This window comes from Eleginops maclovinus, chromosome 7 (genome assembly GCF_036324505.1).
Source record: "Eleginops maclovinus isolate JMC-PN-2008 ecotype Puerto Natales chromosome 7, JC_Emac_rtc_rv5, whole genome shotgun sequence".
In the NCBI taxonomy this organism is placed as follows: Eukaryota; Metazoa; Chordata; class Actinopteri; order Perciformes; family Eleginopidae; genus Eleginops; species Eleginops maclovinus.
In genome coordinates, this window is record NC_086355.1 from 8,582,501 (window position 1) to 8,603,778 (window position 21,278).

Here is a 21,278-nt window from a genome sequence, read left to right on the forward strand (position 1 = left end):
GCACACAGCCGTCAGTGCTTTTATTTTGATGTCACTTTCAACAGGCGAGGCCTTGACAGAGGTGAACTTCCTCTGACGACGGAAAAGGGGAGAGACGGAAACGGAGGATGAGCCAACATCTGTCGCCGGGGGCAACGGGTGCCACAGCTGTCCTCGGCAACGCCTCGTCCAAACTAAAAACTCCCTCGCTGTCTGACAGAAAAGAGGGAACTCCATTGCAGTCACCATGGCTACCAAGGTATTTACAAGAGAATTCTTCAGTAGGAGGAAGTTGCACTCAGTGTGTCATTGTTTTTCCACAGACACCTTTCTTTTTTTTAATCAAATTTTACACAAGATGTACAACCAAAAACACAACACGTTTTTGAATAAAATAACTAAAAGTACATAAGAAAAAGAAAAATGAGATAACAGTAATTACTCACAAAATATACAAAATGCAGAATACATGTGTAAGCTAAAAATAACAAAAGACAAACAAAAATAAAATAAAGCTAAATAAAACAAACCCAACCCTCCCTCCCAGACATATAAACACAAACAGACACACACAGGGCGTTCACTGTTGGGTGACAGCACTCCACCAGCGTTGTCAGACACAAGTGTACCATCACTAATGCGCACACACACACACACACACACACACACACACACACACACACACAGAGAAACGCTATGGTCACAAGTTGAAAGGCCGTGGATTAGGGGAAGGAAGAAATCATCCCAAAAGATCTTTGAAAGAATCAACTGCAGAGCGCCAATTGTTTACAATGTAGTCACTTGTCCCATTAATTCGGGCAGTTGACAACTCTAAATATACAACATCCAGAGAAGCAAGGACCCAGTGTCTGAAGGGGAGGGAATTAGGAGGCTTCCATCGAACCGCAACCATCTTTTTAGCAGCTGTTAGGCCAGCTAGTAAGATGCGCATCTTAAAGCTTGGAAATATCGAGCTTGGACAGATCATTTAACAGAAGGAGGGGCACGGTCACCGGCACTGTCACTGAAAGCACACGTGACAGACCAGAAGCCACTTTAGTCCAGAACAATGCGACTGGAGGACAGTCCCACATCATGTGAATAAACGTGCCAGGGGCCTTCATAGTGCATAAACTATACGAGTGGTCATCTATCACTTTCATGCAGTGAAGTTTACGCGGGGTTAGATATGTTCTGTGGACATAGTTAAAGTGGATCTGTTGGTGATCAGGATTCCGAGAGGCCTTTTTTATGCTTGACCAAAAACCCTCCCAACTGAAATCAGGGTCCAAAACTGGACAATCATGTCTCCATACTCTGTCCAGCGACATCGTAGTAAGTCTCCAGAAAGAAATTGAAGTATTTTAGCTGGCTCATTTAGGGGTAACAGGGCGGACTTAGACCAATTAATCCTAAAGCCAGAGAGACAACCAAACTCCTCCCAGATAAGTAACATTTGCATATAGCGCCACCTGGTGGTGAGTGTCACAGACAGAAATCGGATGTACATTAGGGGGATTGGCGTATCATTTGGGCTAGAGGTTCAAGGGTTCATATCCGCTCCCACCATGATAGAATACTCAGTCAATTCTAACATTTTTTGTGTTAAGGTTTCATAAAAATCCTTATCAAATGTATTTGGGGCATAAGCAGAGATAAGAGCCACCTTTCTCCCACATATTTCCACCCTGGCAATCGTTATCCTCCCTGCCGTGTCTGCCCATAAATCCAGCACTTTCACCTTCAGATTGCGTCTACACACAATGGCTACTCCTTTAGTTTTGGAGTTAGCTGAAGAGGATGCAATAGTGCAGCGTTTCTCAAAGTGTGGGGCGCGAGGTACTGCAGGTGGGGCGCGTGGAATCAGAAGAAAATTGCTTCTTTTTTTTTTTTGTCATTCCTTTCTGTTTTGCCGATAAAGCTCACTCACAATGGATTCCGTAATTGTCCTAAACATGTTAAAAGAACATTAGATAGGAAACCAGCAAAAAAAAAAAAAAGCTTGCCTGGAGCCATAGTGCGGATAATAGGCTAGACGTCGGCATGTTAATTGCGGCGGAATAATGACAACAGAACAACAGGGCAGCAGACGTGTGTAGGCTATATCGTTTAAGGTTCAAAATGGACAAGTTTTTACAAGGGCAACAAAAGTTGGCGATTCGGCGACAACAGAGAAAGAGAAGACAGACGGGCCAAACCAATCGAAATGCCAACCAAAGAGAAAGTATGATGAAGCGTATCTTGCTTTAGGATTCACTGTAGCTGAGGTGGGTGATGAGGAGCGACCCGTGTGTGTTCTGTGTCTTCGACAACTGGCAGCAGACAGTATGAGGCCAAACAAATTGCGCAGACACTTGGAGACATCACACCCAACTCTCATTTTTTTTCAACGAAAACTCACCGAATACCGTCAGCAGGAAAAGCGAATGGTGAAAGCTGCGTCAGTGAATAGTAAAGCACAAATGGCATCATACAGAGTCGCATATAGAGTTGCCCAGTGCAAAAAACCACACACGATAGCTGAGCAACTTATTCTCCCCGCGGCTGTTGACATGGTATCAATTATGCTTGATGAGACAAGCGTTGCGAAATTAAAAACAATCCCCCTGTCAAACCACACAGTTGCGAGACGAATTTGCGACATTTCCAATGACATTGAAGCACAACTCACTGAAAAACTGAAAGAAAATCGTTTCGCAATACAAGTGGACGAAGCCACAGACAGCAGTAAAAAATGTGTGTTCATTTCATATGTCCGCTTTGTAAATTCAGAGTCACTGTCACTAAATGACGATTTGCTCTTTTGCAAATCTGTGCAAACAAGAGCCACGGCTGAGGAGCTCTTCAAGATTATGGACAGCTATTCACAGAACATGAGCTGAAATGGGGAAATTGTGTGGGGTTTTGCTCAGATGGTGCACAGACCATGGCAGGAAAAAGGAAAGGATTGCAAGCATTAATCAAGAGGGCCGCACCAGATGCGCAGTGGACGCACTGCATCATCCATCGGGAAGCGCTGGCTTCCAGACAGCTCAGCCCCGAACTTAACGACGTTTTGACAGCAGTTGTGGAAGCGGTCAATTTCATCAAAACGCGACATCTGAAAGCGCGACTGTTCTCCGCTCTTTGTGAGGAGATGGGAGCTGATCATACAGCTGTGCTGTTTCACAGCGAAGCAAGGTGTCTTGTCGCGCGTCTTCGAGCTCAGAGCGAAGATTCAGGTCTTTTTGGAAGAAGAGCGCATGTACGAGGCAGCGGCCAAATTTAGTGATGAACTATTTCTGATGAAACTGGCTTACCTCAGTGACATATTTGCAAAGCTGAATGAATTAAATCTTCAGCTTCAGGGCAAAGACAAGTACCTACCTCACCTGGCAGACAAGATCACTGCATTCATCCGAAAGCTCGAGGTATGGGGGAGGCGCATCGACCAAGGACATACCGAAGTCTTTGAGAATCTTACTGAAGTCGCCGAAAACATCGATTCTGGAGCCACCACAGTGATCCCGTGCATACAGCAGCACATCACGGCATTGGGAGGATTGTTTAAAAAATACTTTCCTAATAGTGCTACACAGTATGACTTGGTTGTGGACCCATTTAATGCAGCAGGTGTTTTGATATTTTATTTTGTAGGATACATATGCCTATTTATTATCTATCTATCTATCTATCTATCTATCTATCTATCTATCTATCTATCTATCTATCTATCTATCTATTCATCTATCTATCTATCTATCTATCTATCTATCTATCTATCTATTCATCTATCAAATATATTTGTGTTTAATATGTAATGACAAATAAAGTATTTCATTTCTTTCTGCAGCACCAGCTGATTTTAGCTCTGCTGAAGAGGAACAACTGATTGAAATGAAATATTTGGTAAAAATCTATTCCCTCTTTTCGTTTTCGAAACGTGTGTTGGTCGGTCCAATCGATTGTACAATTAATTCTCGAACGCAAAGTGACAGCCCTAGCAACAATGATCTCGGGAATTAGAAGAAGGAAAACAAAACGTAAATAAGCTAACATTATAGCATTCACTGTTTGGTTAACTAAACGCACATCTTATCGGCCATTGTCCATTCACCTCCGACATGCACATCGGATCCGCCGTGATAGATCAAACCACATACCAACAAAACGGCTGTGTCAGTTTTTAAGTCCAAAGTATATTACATGGTAGATAGATAGAATAGAATTGGAGGATGAAACCCTCTTTGTTGGTCACATACAGTGAAATTTGACCTCTGCATTTAACCCATCCTAGTACTAGGAGCAGTGGGCAGCTATTGTGCAGCGCCTGGGGAGCAGGGATTGGAGGTGTCCGGTGCCTTGCTCAAGGGCACCACAGCAGGGCCTAGGAGGTGAACTGGGACCTCTCCAAGTAGCAGTCCACTTTCCATATTTCAAGTCTGTTCGGGGACTTGAACCAGCGACCCTACGATTCCCAGTCCAAGCCCCTAATGGTGTGGGATCCAACAATCAAGCAGCAGGCACGCAAGTTAGACTGTCCAGCCAAACAAAGATAAACACAAATCCGTCTCCAGACGAGTCCAGTGTCAGATAAAATAAATTAAAATAACCTGCAGAAATAATCCAGTACTCTGGCAGAGATCCCAGTCGACGCAGAGCAGTGTGAATTTAGTTCAAAACAGTGACGTTACGCAGTTCAACAAGTCCCAAAGGACCGCTTTTGCTTTAGCGCCTGTGCTCCGGGTCCCCATCCCCACCCGTTGCTGCAGCCTGCACCGCCGGTAGGGAGACGGTGAAGTCCTCGGCGTGTTCTGGGGACTGACACGTCTTAACTTGACTAGCACCCTTGACTTTCAGTGTAGCGGGGGAAAAGGAGGGAAAACTCCACACCTTTGGCCCGGGCTGTAATCATGGCTCGGGAGAAAGCCCGACGATGTTTAACAGTGTAGCTGCTGTAGTCAGGGGGAAAGCAAATCCTCCGTCCATCAATCGTGAGCGGGACTTTCTTTGCGGCACGGAGGATGTCATGGCGGGTGGTACGGAGAACGTTGAAAATCAATGTGCGGGTGGTGCCCTCCTGCTTTTTCCTGTTGTCGCTGTTGACACGATGAGCTCGCATTAACTCGCCCTGTAGATTACTTAGGGAGGGGAACCACTTAGGAAGCGAGTGTGTCAGAAATTGGATAGCGTTAGACCCTTCAAGTCCTTCTGTTAGCCCAGCTATACAGACGTTACATCTTGTGCTCCGGTCCTCTATGTCCGCTAGCTTAAGATGCATCAATTCCAGCGTAGCATCGTGGGCGGCTAGCATGTCAGAATTGTTCACCACATCACACCGTATCTTGCCTATCTCCGCCTTTAAGGTGCCGATACTTCCAGTTAGTGCCACAAGTCAGCTTGGATAGCACCTCATTTCCCCTCCGTTTCCTTCCACATCTGTTGAAGTTGGTCGAAGCGCAAGTCCAAGTAGCTTCGTTGCTTCTCCAGCACCGCGTCGGCTAAGGCCTCCATGGCAGACTTTCCCCTCGATTCGGAACCACTGTTAGACGACGACTTTTTGCTCGATTTAGACATTGCCTTCAATCAAATACTCACATTAGCTGAAATATTTAAAAAATAAGTTGTCTCAACGGTATAAATTAACAAAATTAGCAACACTGGGTTAAGCCAGTTCAATCTATGCTGCCATCTTGTCCGGTTGATCACGTGACGTCTCACAGACACATTTCTAAAAAAAATCTTTGGAACCCTTTCTTTATAAAAAGTGATGTACTGTATATTTTGCTGATTTTCCAATAGCAGTGTAAATGGGTGTTTACTTTGGAAAGATACTTAAACTATCCAATGCAGCCCCCATCCTCAAATCTGACATCATGAAAGTGTGAGTGGGAGAGGGGGTTTCCAAAGCTATAATGACATCAGCTCTGTTGGATTATATAGGCTTCTTTTGGAGTTTAAGGCCACACAAACTGTAAGGCTGTACTAAGGCAGAGTGGAGCTTCGAGCTAAAAGTTAAAAGCCCTAGTCGGACCACTCAGGCTTGAGGGGTAGGGAGTGGAATAAGTCAAGATGTGTGTGCACTGAAAAAAAAGGACCAACAATGCATGTTTTCCTAAGAAGGGTTTTCAAATAAAGGTAGGTAACATAAACAGCAGTATCAAATCATCCTTGCATCCTGGTACATTTGAACTTTCTCACAAAGTACAAAGCGAAATCCCTTTCAAAAACCATCAACCATGCAACCAAAATCCCCTGCACCACTCCAACCCAACCCTCAGACCTTTTCAGACATGCAGAAAAAACAGACAATCTTCATTTGTTCCTTAAGGACCCTTCACAGCCTCTTCACCCCTCCTACCAGGCTGCTGCATTGCAGCTCTGGACAAAAAAAAACAACCTTCCATCCCCTCTGCAATATCCATTTTTATTCGAGGCCAGATAGACAGTCACTCCTTCTGAATGCAGCTCTGCATCACATGGCTTGTGTTTCAATTTAAGTTTTAAGAGGCTTTAACCTCTCATAACACATAAAAGAATGTTCTATCATTATGTGATGGACAATACAACTATTGTTATGGCTAAATGTTCACATGCATATATTCAGCAGGAATGATTCCTACCATGGTAATACTCTTTGCAAATAACAAAACTAAATATTATGGCAGTCCATGGAAAAGTGTTCTTGAAAGCAGCAATGTGATCAATCATTTTGTTGACAACCTCATCAGTAGATGTTTTGTACAAAAAAATGTTATGCACTGACATCACCATCCAGAGGCAATACAAGTGTGTGTGTGTGTGTGTGTGTGTGTGTGTGTGTGTGTGTGTGTGTGTGTGTGTGTGTGTGTGTGTGTGTGTGTGTGTGTGTGTGTGTGTGTGTGTGTGTGTGTGTGTGTGTGTGTGTGTGTGTGTGTGTGTGTGTGTGTGCGTGTGCACCTTGTGACGGCCAGGGTGCATTCGGGTCACCATGTGATTCTGTGATTCTTGGGCATTCACACAAGGACAAACGGTAGGAAGAGGTGAAGAACAGTCAGTTTTCAGTCATGGTTTTAAAGTCCTGGAGGTAAGTTGGACACATGACAGGAAGATGTGTACTGAATGACCATGCACACAATAGCAGTCGTACTGATTTGGTCTCTGATTTAGACATCAATATTATCAAAACAAAGTGACAAATAGTGTGGTCTGGCTCGGCCTCTGATCATGATTCAGTGTGAGGTGTCAAAGCACCCATATAAATCTATTAATTGCACATATTTGTATTATTTGTTTTTATTTTAAAAGAGGCTCTCTTGTGTTTTGTATATAAATGGTCTGCAAAGACTAAAATCCCAAAGTTCAATCCACAGGGAGTTTCTCTTCTACCCTCCCTTCCTTGAATGCCTTTATTTGGCTCATTTTTACTTCTGTAACATACTGACATCACTATGTGACACTCCTGTTGGTTTAAGATGAGCCATCTCTTGTATCAAAAGCATGAACCGGACAGTTGTGACACGTGCCAGAAAAACACCAGTTTTGTCACTTCCTTTTGTGTAGATCTGTTTTCACGATGAACTACAGCTGCGTTTGTCCGATGACACGATGTGTCGAAGCATAATGAGACACAAAAAACAGTCCTAACTCAAAGCATCCCATCAGGAGAAAAAAAACTTCACTTCCAACAGAGTCTGTTAATGAATCATCAACAGTTTGAAACCGGTCGAAGAGCTGTGGGAGACAACACAGCTGTTTGTGTGTGTGCGTGTGTGTGTGTGTGTGTGTGTGTGTGTGTGTGTGTGTGTGTGTGTGTGTGTGTGTGTGTGACAGTGTGTGTTTTGCAGTCAAAGACCTCACACTGCTACCTCTGTCTTAACGCTGACATCATCATTTTCCATCCCCGATAAGGGTTTAGGAAGTATGAATAAAAGAGGCGCCCAGTCGATGAGATGAACGTCTGATTTGTCAAAATGACGGTCAAATTGGTTTTAATGGTTCCTACATAGTTTTTCACAGTATGTCATTTCATGCACACTCATTACGCACTGACATTGTGAACTACACCCTGTGTAATGATGCTGACAGAGCATTATTCTCTCACTTTAATTAACATCCTGTACTCTTTTTAATTAACAGATTTTATAAGATGTCGATCAAACTGTCATCAAAATCTGCAAATCTAAAAATGCGCTTTCTGTATCGAAAAATACAGAAAGTGCTTTACAGTTGCATACACTAGGCCCCATAAGATACCATCGGGTTCCTAGCGAGACTTTAATGTCGTTTCAGAGAAAGAAAACAAGTCTATTCGGAACAAAGGAGTAACGTTTATCGATATTACAAGAAAGGCTAAACAAATAATCATCTATATATTTTTGGAAGTATTTGGTTTGGTGTACATTAACTGCTACAGTTATGGTTGCATATTATTATTGTTCTACTTACTAAACTCAACGTTACTTGACCTTCAGAACAACAGTGTTGTAAGCACCCCTTTCCTAGTAAAATTAAGAACTTCTGTAAATACTGTTGAACAATCAAATCCCAAATGTCCTTTCTTTAAACCTACAGACTGTCTGAATGAACAGCATTGCTATCTAGGAAACAACCAATAATCCTACCGAACCTTCCTCTTTCATAATATGGTCACACAACTTCCTCTTTTGCTGCAGACGGACATGAGTCCTGCTTCTTACAGATGCTGCATTGTGCACAAAGATGGATGTCCTCCATCTTCCCCTTTCTCGCAGTGAAGCTGAGCTCATTCACACACACACACACACACACACACACACACACACACACACACACACACACACACACACACACACACACACACACACACACACACACACACACACACACACACACACACACACACACACACACACACACACACACACACACACACACACACACACACACACACACACACACACACAGGAGCTTCATTAGGGCTGATATTAGTGTGAACCAGTTATGGCTTCCTTCCCCCAAACACACCCACACATCGACCACAGGAGGTCACTGATATGAAGCCGCAGCTGGAGCCAACACACACACACACACACACACACACACACACACACACACACACACACACACACACACACACACACACACACACACACACACACACACACACACACACACACACACACACACACACACACACACACACTGGGACAAGGTCTTGTGTGTGTGTTTACTTGTCAGAGATAAGCATGTCAGGGCCACAGAGAGATAAAATTCAGGAGGAAGCCCCCCTCTTCACACACACACATGCACACAATCCGGCTGTAACGACCATTTTTAGCTAATCTGATGGTCTCTCCCCCTTCAGCTCATTAGCAGGCTATCAGTTTCCCTCCAGGAGAGATTTCACTGCAGCTCATTAACACAATTAATTGACGCTCATTAGCTTAATCCAGCTGCATGTTAGCAGTCCACAGTGTTCATTTAAGCATCAGACGAAACTGAAGACATGATTTCACACTTTGATTTCACACCAGGTCCGTGAACAAATTAATTAACACATGAACACGTCAGGGAGACGTGTATAATACATAAGAACAGGATCTGAAGGCATATGAGTCATATGAGAATCATTGTCTGGGGCTGTGGAACAAACAAACAATAAGTTCATTATACAAAACCTAATGGAACAAAAGGGATACACTAATAAAGCTATGGGGATTCAGCCAGTAAATACAGACAATGCAAACTATGAACTTAATAATGTGTTATGGTAATAATTCAATCAAGTGTATAGACAGTTTTTATGAGTGGTGGAAAGTTAACAATACCAGCTAGTATAGTACTAAAGTTAAAATTTGAGGTTATTCTATAGTTTACAGGAGTCTTCTCATTTTTTTTACCCTTGCTACTTTTTACTTATTGTTATTTGACAGCTTTAGTTACTAGTGACCTTTAAAATAAGACATGTAAATCTCTGAAACGTACAGCGGATTCGATTAGGCGGTTGGAGAGTGGAGAACTAGTTTGATAAGCATTTTAGAGTTCCAGCTTCACAAATTTGAGGATTTCTGCTTTTTTCTCAACTTTAAATAAATTACTTTAATCCTTCCTCCACTGTTTTTCCTAAAACTGATTTGATTTGAAGACTATTAAAAGTCAGGGGGATCTTTTGTCTATTAAATGGCAAGCGATGGCGGCCGCTCCCTCCATTGGACAACTGCCGTCTTTTATCACTGCCATTTGAGTTGATGATGAATAAAGTTTTTCAAATGTTCTCTTATGATATATCAATGAGCCTTGGAGCAACATCAGCTTCAAAGTCTGATTATCCAGACTGGGAAAATAAACAACTTAAACCTTGGGTCGACCGGTGTAATTCTCAGAACTAAAGATCGTTGTTGTGCAGGGCCGTTGTGGGTCTCCTGCATGCAAAGTATGTGAGATTGATCGTCCTTTGTCGCCAAAATGTCTAACTTGCATTCAGGGCCAGACTGGCCATCTGTGTGTTATAGAGAATGACAGAACAACCGTTTAAATTAAACATCATTGAAGCTGAACACTGATAGGTGTCAGAGGGCGATAGCTCTGATGTGTTGGTTCTTATACATCAAGAAAATATATCATTGATAGTATTCTGATCAAGGCATTGTCAAACTGTTGCTGCTACTGGCTCTTGCATTTCCATGGATGGCATCAATTGTTGTGGGCTGGGCTGAGTCAGAGTCCAGGGCTGTTTTTCAGTCCCATCCGGCCCTGCTTCTGTCTGGAGAAACCTTCAGTGTTGATTGAGGCGAGAAAGGGACCAGTAATCGTGCCGCTGTCAGGGTGCGACTGGCACAACGCATTAATGAATTGCTAAGGACAATTCAGGAAAACATTTCTAAACATTACACTGCTGTGCAACTGTTCTACCTGCATGAGTCAGTTACTAAAGAAACAGCCCAAAAATGTGGTGCCGCTTTGGCTCTGTGTCACACGGTATCATATCGTTATGTCATTTTCGTATCATATCATGCAAACTTCATGTTTTGCATGTTAATGGAAAGAGAAACACGCCTCTTCCCTTGAATGACCTGCGCCGGTGTGAACATACAGTACACTGTCACATTGATAGATCTCCAGCATGACTCTTCCTGCAGTTATCGGAGTCAGACTGCACTGACTGACCTGCGGATGGAGGAACAACCGTCGGCGGGAAGCTCACTTCCTGGGAAAAAACAATGGGTCTTGTTCTAGACAGGATATGACATCATCATGAAGGACTATAGGACAGGAAGCAGCTAATGTGGCTGAAACTCGGCCTCTCCTCCTGTGAAGTGAAGCATAGTTTCTGTGCAACCCTTTTCTGATCGACATTCACATTATTGGGCCGTGTTGTGTATCCCATGTAATCCTGTTTACATTCTTTCATCACTGTGTGGATAATAAGGACGATCACAATGAGAGGAAGGTTCAGGGAAATACTTTATACAAATTTGTATGGAAGCAAAACGGCCAACCTTTGATAAATAATGCACACACATCTTATGCATTTACCAAAAACTCATCTATTTTGTGTTTTTTTTTTTTATCAAGTACATTGTTATCATTACAGACAGAATTTGGGACAATGGGTAGTTAAACTTGTTTCGTTTTTTTCCAGGAGGGCTGTGCATTTTCTTCACAGTTTAAAATCTTTCATTGTCAGAAACGTGGAGCAGGGAACAAAAGCAGTCCCAGCTGACTAATCCCATCTCTTCTGCTCTGCATGTGGCGCACTGCAGCGCTGATGTGTTATTACAGGTTGGAGCTGCTCCACACCAGCCTCACACGGAAGGATTCATCCAGCTGCGTTTAGTTAAGTGTGAAGGCTCGGAAATCACTGTCTGCTCCTCCTGACAATAAAGCACTGAACAAAAACCTGAGGACAGACTCCATTGTACTTTAGCTGGTTACACTAACAAAATATTGTTAAAATGAATATATTTATTTTAAAAAAAACATGCTTCTTTCAGACATGGACCTCTTATTGTAAATGTGATAACAATTTTACATGTTGGTGTCGTGTCTGAATAAAAGTTACTAATTGAAGGCACGACTCAAATTCTAAGTCCTCTGTAGACGAGGAATATGTAACATTGCTGTATCTATCCTTAAGAGATGACTCCAGATGTGAAAGCACACTTACAGAAAATGCTGCATGGTTCATGAGATGGCACAGAAAGAGAAATTCAATTTGGTTTAATAATGCCATTTAAAAACAAAGGCTGGAGGTATATAATGTTCACTGCCTTCATGAAGAATTTAAAACATATTTTCTATTGTAGTCTTAATCTTTGACCGTTGTGAGCATGCACGCTTTCACAATGAATCCTCTGATACATTTTCTCATTCATTTTATTGTTTAATGTTATTAGAAAGCAAATTCTGTTGCCTGTTTAAATATCCCAGATTGTTATCCTGCTGAAAGGGTAAACCAGAAAATGGTTATATGTAGTTTTGAATGGCACATAGAAGTTTGTCGTTTAAGTTGAAGGGCTTGGTTGAAACCGTTTTACTCCCAAATGTTGTTACAGAACCTTCTCGTTCACCAGGTGCTAAGAAGTCTGCAAACATGTCCCTCTTTGTGACACTACGTTACCTTACAGGCAGCTAATGGCTTAATGGTGAAAATCGTACCCTTTGAACTGATAGAGCACCGCCATGTTACCGAGTCAGTGTATAAAAAAGTGGATTTATATAAAAGCATCATAAGCTGAACCCCTCAGATGTTCCTCTTGATCCGAGATGGACTGTTGCCCTTCATACATAGCGGGGCTGGATGGTGGACTTGGATAAACACGTACATGCTGTGATTGTTCCAAGTAATGTGACCCATCTAAATCTAATTTTTAAATCAGATTTTATCCCAAGACATAAAGGTTTTTGTGAATCTCGATGGCAGCTAAAGAAACTCACTGTGTGGAGTAATTTCCTCAGTCAGCAGCCCGTCTGTGTGTCCGAAGGCATTTTCTTTAGTAACAGCTTGTGTTGCCTCTGGGACAACACACACACATACATTTACACACACACACACACACACACACACACACACACACACACACACACACACACACACACACACACACACACACACACACACACACACACACACACACACACACACACACACACACACAAACACACAGTCTAACTGCTGCAGGCCTGTAGCTCATTACTGATTCAACATATGGCTGCAAATACACAGTAAACAATCTTCTCTATTTTCTTTATCATTAATTACTGTTTTATTTGAAATAAGACAGACTGTCAATGTGAACGCTGACACAGTTCACTGGACCGAGTTTATTTATGTTGAGTTTCACAGTTTCCTTTGGCGTAATTATGTGATCATTTTTCAGAAAACAGAACAAGGTTTTTCTTTTGGTGTAGTCTTGATGGATGAGAAGTCCCAGACATTTTTAGCCTTCTTTTTTTATTATATCTATTTTTGGCATTTTTTCTATGTTTCCGCTCAGTCTGGTACATCCTAGTCCTCTAACACTGCAGTCCTTGTCTCTCTGAAGGCCCTGATATACTCTGTTTATGCTGAAGACATGTTCACATGTGCTGTCTGTGTGCAAAGTATGCACGGTCGGTAACATCTGCAGACGTCTGCAGAATGTCCATGTGGACCCTCATGTATACGGTCAGATAACATACTTTATTGTGGACCTACTCTGCTCCACAGCTATTTTCCCCTGTATCTAGTATTCATGCTAAGCTAAGCTAACCAGCTGGTTTTAGCGTCAATCTATACCATATTTCCCAGAATCGTTTTACTCTCTTGTGGCTGAGGCTGCCGAAAGTCTTGCCTCTTAAAGGTTTTGCTAGCGGGGGAAAGTAACATAGTACATTTACTCGAATACTCTGGTTAACCCTTAAAAAGGAAATGTTGCACTTTCTCCTCTACCGTTGCTACTCTGCATAGATTAGTAATGAAAAAAAAATGTTTTCAATACATTATTATAGATTAAGCTGTTTTAGGTTGTTAAAATTAGTCCTAGCTTAACCAATTATCTTTAAACACACCGTGATGCTTACTGTATGTGTCAGTTATTATAAAAAGCACAATTTTACCTTTTAATTCAATAAAGTATTGCAGTATTTCTTCTGGTGTTCACTGGATCTCAGACTTTACTTTTGGATCTCTCAACCTCCGACTCTTTGGCTGCATGTTGTTGCTTTCTTGTTTGCTCTTTCGTGTTCTTCTTCCTGTCCACAACCAACGAGTATCAATGCTGTTTGATTCTGTTTTTTGGAAGGAGATGGAAGAAATTAGTTATATTGGACAAAAAACATTCCTGCAGACTATGAGTAATAGTGACTTTGAGACGGTCCAAATAACTATTGCAATGACAACATAACTCGCAAACACACACAAACACACACACACACACACACACACACACACACACACACACACACACACACACACACACACACACACACACACACACACACACACACTGAGGCCTGATGGAACCAATTAGCGGACGTTATCATGGCCTGGAGACGTCACAAGCTGTTCAGACTCTCCCTCCCTCCCCCAGGGGGTCTGTCTGTGTGTGTGTGTGTTTGTGTGTGTATGTGTATGTGTGTGTGTCTCTGTGTGTGTCACTGCACATCACTGCTAAAATATTTACAGTCCTCTGTGTTTTACAGTTTATATTACTGACCTACATTCATCTGTGTGTGTGTGTGTGTGTGTGTGTGTGTGTGTGTGTGTGTGTGTGTGTGTGTGTGTGTGTGTGTGTGTGTGTGTGTGTGTGTGTGTGTGTGTGTGTGTGTGTGTGTGTGTGTGTGTGTGTGTGTGTGTGTGTGTGTGTGTGTGTGTGAAGTCACGGCTAACTGTCAGTGACCTCACACACAGGAAGATCTCCATATAAGGCTGTAGACACAACGAGTTTCACAGTGCGGAGTGTGGGTGTGTGGATGTCCATCCTTATGTTTCAAATCAGACCGTTTCTACTCTGCATTTGTAAAGCACATCTGTTTAGCAGTGTTGCTAGGCTAACACATTGCCATAAATGTTAATGTATGCAGGTAAAATGAGGACGATTGAAGTGAGTAGAACTAAACTGTAGTCATTTCTGATGGACATTATAAAAAGCTAGTTGGATTTAAAGGATATGTATGTGTATTATAACTTGGGTTTTATTGGTATAGTTTGGCCCATATTCCTTTTATCAATAGTAATGTACTGTTATCATTATTGTTCAGATTAAAGAAACAATCAGGTGAGACTGTTCAAAAACATTCAGGATATTGAGAGGAGTACATGTTGTACCTATTATCTGTAACAAACACCCATCACAGTGCACACCCCAACTTCCTGTTTCAACTTTTGTCCTACTGTACTTACTGTAGTTGTGTGCACACAGTTTTCACGTATTATGAGGGATAAATACAGATTGTTCAGATGGATGCACTCACTTTCAGTATGACGTCTCAACCACCTGCAAAAACTGTTGGTTTAGTTAAACCTCTAAGTAAGCAGATTGTTGTTATGTTATCTCTACCTTCACAGAGGGGAAGTGAATCTGAAAGTTTGAAAAGTTAAACTCTGGTGAACTTTGACACATAAATGTTCAGCGTTGACTAAAAGCAAGCTCATATTTAAGGGAACTGAGAGTTTAAAACAGAGGAGGTTATCGTAACTTATTAGTTCTGGTAAACCCTCCTGTTTTAATTCACCTCTGTTAAAGTATAAAAGAGTCCCACGAAATAGAAAAGGTTTGAAGCGCGGCTGAGTTTAACTTTTTCTGGGGTTGTGGGACTCTGATGACTCAGTAAACAAGCCTGGTTTTCTAAAAAAAGTCATTCTCATGCAACAAAACTTAAGTTATGTAGCAAACATACCTATTTTAGGCCAACTATGATCTATTACTAAATATAACAAAGTCATTTTGCTGCATTTTTGTTTTGTTTCAATTCACAACGATAACCACAAAATTATCTGGTACACGATTATTTTTCATAAAAAAATTATGGAGGATGCAGTTTAGTTGTACGGGAATGCAATTGCTTAGAGATAGGTTTGGTTGAGCTTAACAGCACTCTGACTAAAGTATTAAGGACTAAAGTGTACTATTAAAAAAAACTTGATGGGGGTGTGACACACACACACACACACACACACACACACACACACACACACACACACACACACACACACACACACACACACACTGCTCTGTATCTGAGCAGACTGATCTGTGATCATTAGATGTGAACACAGCAGGGATCAGCAGTTTATCAGCATACCACAGATAGTCAGTGAGTTCGGCTCTTTTATCTGAGAATAAGGTTGTTATCATGAGAAGCTCCATCAGCAGACAAGACAAACAGACACGTCAACATTATGGGGGGTTTTTGTTTTGCAAAATGGAAATGTAAGAGTTTGGTTGTTATTCTCTTGTTTTTTTTTTGTTAAATGTCAGTTGTTAGTTGTTAATCAAATCGTTTCCCCCACACAGATTAGCAACTACCTAAGCTAAACTAAACTCAACATGTTGTATAGCATTTCAACATCTGACTCTTAAGTCAAGAAAGCTTTTCCTCAATTAAAGTAAACACACAATCTAAACAGGAAATGCTGTAGTAAACAACAACTCTAACTACAACTAAGCCTAAACTCTGAAATAACTGCAAAAAACTCAACGTCTTAACTCTACTGAAGTGAACTTAACAAACAGAAGTCTAAACTAAAGTTAACAGACACCCAAATAAAAGTACATTTAAGAAATAAACATGTGAACTAGTAAACAAATAAAATAAAGAACACTTTAATAAACTAAAGATCTGAATCAAAGCTCAAACAACTAAAATAAGCTCAACATTGGGTGAACAAACAATTACATCAAAACAATATTTTTAACACCAAATGTAAATTAAATCAAATGAGACAAACTCTCCCCTGTTGTCTCAGTATTTAATTCTGTGTATAAACTGAATTTTAATTAGTGCATGTTTTTTTAGTTTTTTTAATGTCATTTGGTTATTTCCTCTGGATTTGTGTCTCAGTATCACATCACACAGATGTTCTCGCTGGCATACTGTGTGTTTGTTGTTTACGTTGTCCTGGCGACTTTACAGGCATTGTGAAATGATTCCATTAGGGCTGATGTAGGTTGGAAAATCTTTCGCTGCTTCATTGTTTTCTGAGTGTCATACAGGCACTCCTCCACATCTGTAAAAACTTACATCTGAAAACTGGGAACAGAAATATGCTGACTTTTAGAAACACTTCTTTAATTTTCAGATCTATCCTCCCTGCCCTTTCAGGTAATATCTGATGAAGTAAATCATCTCAGGTCAAAGACCCGCTGACAACACGCACTTAGAACCAGTTGCCAGTTTAGTTGGTACAACTAGGTAAACTTCAAGTTAATTAAAAAAAAAGTTTGCCAAATCACACATTCCCATCACTTTGTTTCAATTGTTTTAGACAGGATAGAAAATGCTGTGTTAGTCTAGTCTTAGGACTGAATAGAAGATCAACTGGTTTAGTGGATGTACTTCTAAACTGTAACAACAAAGAGGAAGAAGGAAGCAAAATAGAACAGAGGAAACGTTATTAGAGTTCACTGTCTTCTGAAACAAACATCTTGATCTTGAAGATCTTGAATCTTGAATCTTGAATCTTGAATCTTGAATAGAAGATACTAACTGCATGACTGAACGCTGCTTTCCACATGCATGTTTGTGAGACACTATTTATTGGTCATTTGAACAGTTCTACATTTCCTGGCAGCAGTGTGTTTAAAACTCTTTAAGATTGAAGATGCACAGAAACAAGGGGAGTTCAAATGTTTTTTTATCTGCTTCTCATCTTCTGTCCTCCCGTCCATCAATCTACTGTCTGCATTGACCTTTGACCTCGTAATTGTGCGCTAAGCGGAGGTTCAAAGAGACCACAGTGCACACAGCTAAAGGGATGCTGTCACCGCTACATGTAGCAAGGACACTCATGGCTTTTAGGGCCATGTTTGGTCCATCATCAAATTAGCTTTTTCCATGTAATAAGAGCAAAACAAGTCAAGTTACTTTTAAAAAATTATATTTTAAAGGGACCCTATTATGCTCATCTTCAGGGTCATATTTTGGATTTTGTTCCTCTATTGTTGTGCCTTAAATTAAAATTAAAACTATTAATTGTTTTTGTATTTGTTAAAAGCTAATCCGGAGATGTTAGACATCTATATTTGGGTAGGATATTTAACATTTCAAACTTCATTTTAATGTAATACATTTGTTGATCCAATCTGACTGGGATTATAGGAAGGCGATAAAGCATGTCCATTAATATTTGACACAAACATTAAGTTCTCCTGGAGTTCAGAGACAGTTTTATACCACAGGCTATAAGACTACTGAACTCCTGAGCTGTGTGAATGTCTACTCACATCTGTTTATAGTACACACATACATATATATTATACACATCTGCCATACATATCTGTTTATAGTACACATATCTATATATTGTACATATCTGCCATATACATCTGCTATACATAATATATGCATCTGTCCATACCTCCTCATTCAACAGTGTAAAGTATTTAAATACTTTCAATGTATTCCACATATGTATATATTTCACATCCTCAAATCTGTATTGTTGATATTGTAAATATTCTTCTCTCTTTTTCACTATTTATTTATCTTTTGCACCATGTATGTTGAGTTGTTGGAGGAGCACGCGACATAAGATTTTCATTGCCAACATATACGCTGTATCTGCTGTGCATATGACAAATAAAACCTTGAAACCTTGAAGTGTGATCTATGTTGTTTTGTCAGTAAAATTGGTTGAATTTTTTACTTCTTCACTGAATATTTAGTTTGCCCGCCCCCTGATACGGCCTAATCCCTGTGCATGCTAGTAGCTGGCGCGAGTATAAACTGACTTAAAAATGACAAAGTGCTTTAAAACAAGGAGGATTTTTCCCCCTTCTTTACAACACAAGGACCCTCAGATTGCGTGGGAGGGTGGGAACAGTAGCTGGTCAGATTCCAGCATAATAACTGCAGGGTCATTAACAGGAAATACAGACAAACATACGTGTGTGTGTGTGTGTGTGTGTGTGTGTGTGTGTGTGTGTGTGTGTGTGTGTGTGTGTGTGTGTGTGTGTGTGTGTGTGTGTGTGTGTGTGTGTGTGTGTGTGTGTGTGTGTGTGTTCCTGTTAGCCATTCACTAAAGCACTCTGCTTCACAACTATCTTTCTGTCTGGAGCTATTTATATACGTTTATTCTCTGACATCCTGTGAAAAAAACACACAGATACTCTAAACAAACTCTTAAAGTTTGAACATTTAAAAAAGGAAAGAAAATACTGTCCCTATTTTCTGTTCTTCGTGTTCCTCTGGTTTATTTATTGATGGCTGGTCGAAGGTCTGGAATGAATCACAGAGCTGTTTGAGTTCTTCTGTGACTCTTTTAGGACAAATATTTCTCCCCCGAACCTCAACTTAACATAGTTACCACCAGCTGTTTGTCATGTAAAACTACATATAAAGGCATTGTACGCTGCAAGTGACACTGGATTAGAACTATTTGAATCACTCAGGTCAGCTCTAGGAAAATAATAACACAGATCATTTTTACAGAATAAGGGCTTGATCCTTTGGCTAAGTGACTTTGGTGTGTTCATGGGCTGTTGAAACATGAGGGGTTTAGAGAAGATGTCATATTTTATTGTTCAGAGCTTTTTAAAAAAACAGTTTTATAGGTGTTTATATCATGTTAATGTTATGTTTAGATAAGCGATTTTATCCCAAACCTGTTGCTGCGCCACTACAGTCCATAAAACCACTAAAATATTTCTCTCCCCGACTTGTTATCAGGGTTATTGCTAACAAATAAATGTTCTTACTTACCTGGAATATATAACGAATTGAATGTGATCAGAGAATCATTGTGCAGTAAATATATGAATAAAAATGATCAATCCTGTATTTAGTTTCATATCCTATGATTATATGTTTGAAGAACCCTTTACTGTGGATTAAAATACTGTACCTATAAATAACTTTTTATGATATAATAGCTTAGCTGAGGGCTTACAAGTATATTTAGCTTAAATTGTACTTAAAAGTATTTAAAAAAATCAAAATCAAAACAATCTGAGACACTAACTTTTCACTGGACAAGACAGGCCATACCTTTGTAATCTGAGATGGAGATGGTGTAATGTTTAAAAGAAAATACTAACATTTCTCCTTAGATACATTATTTCTATCAATAATTTGTTATATTCCATTCGTGGTTTAAGCTAAGATCAAAAGGTAAAATGTGTAAATATTGTGAGCATGTTGGTATGCTGGCATTAGCATTTAGCTAAAGACCTTGGTGTTAAAGTTGTCCCTCTGCGTCAAGACCCCCGCTGTTTCAGGCAATGCTAATGTAGGTCTTAACAAGGTTGGTCTGAATTATATGTTACGCTGTTAGAAGTGTCACCTAAACTGAGCAGGATTACAGACCACATGAGGCCTGTGACGTCTCACTGTGGTTACACTCCCAATACTGGGACTATACTGCTAAAGTTCTTAAGATGCAAGTAACATCTTAGGTATGTCAGCATTGAGTGTTGGCTCATGTTCTCTTGTTCAGATATTTTATTAAGATATATTTTGAAAGTAACAATACCACAGTTTATAAATACTTTTACACTTGTCCCACAAACAGAACTTGAATCAGTGTATGTAAAAGTTCATAAAAACACACTTGTATTAAAAAGCAAAAGAAGGCTACTAACTTTTTTTTAAAGGAATGGACAATTTCTGTATCACATATTACGGTCATATAATGGGTTAATGTATTCTTACCAGCTTTGGTCTTCTATAGTGTAGTAGCCGATAAAGTGGTAAATACAAGTAATATGTAAAATATATAAACTTTGTGAGTAAATGCAGGTATACATTTTCCACACTTCGGCCAATTGTCACATCTGTAAAAACTGTAACTCTGTTCAACAGACTGTGATTTATGATGATGTTGTTTGTTTGTTTGTTGGTTGTTTTTCAAGCTGTATATTAGAGTAGTTATGCTTATCAGGGATCAGACGGTTGAATGACATAAAGTTGCACTGAATCCATTCACACTTAGTGATAACTGAGGAGGAAACACCCTATCACACACGCACACAGACGCTCTTACAGTTTAGGCGGACATTGGGGGTAGAGAGGAAACACCGTTACACACACACACACACACACACACACACACACACACACACACACACACACACACACACACACACACACACACACACACACACACACACACACACACACACACACCGCGCGCGCAGGAGGGAGGGTCTCAGCGCGCCTAG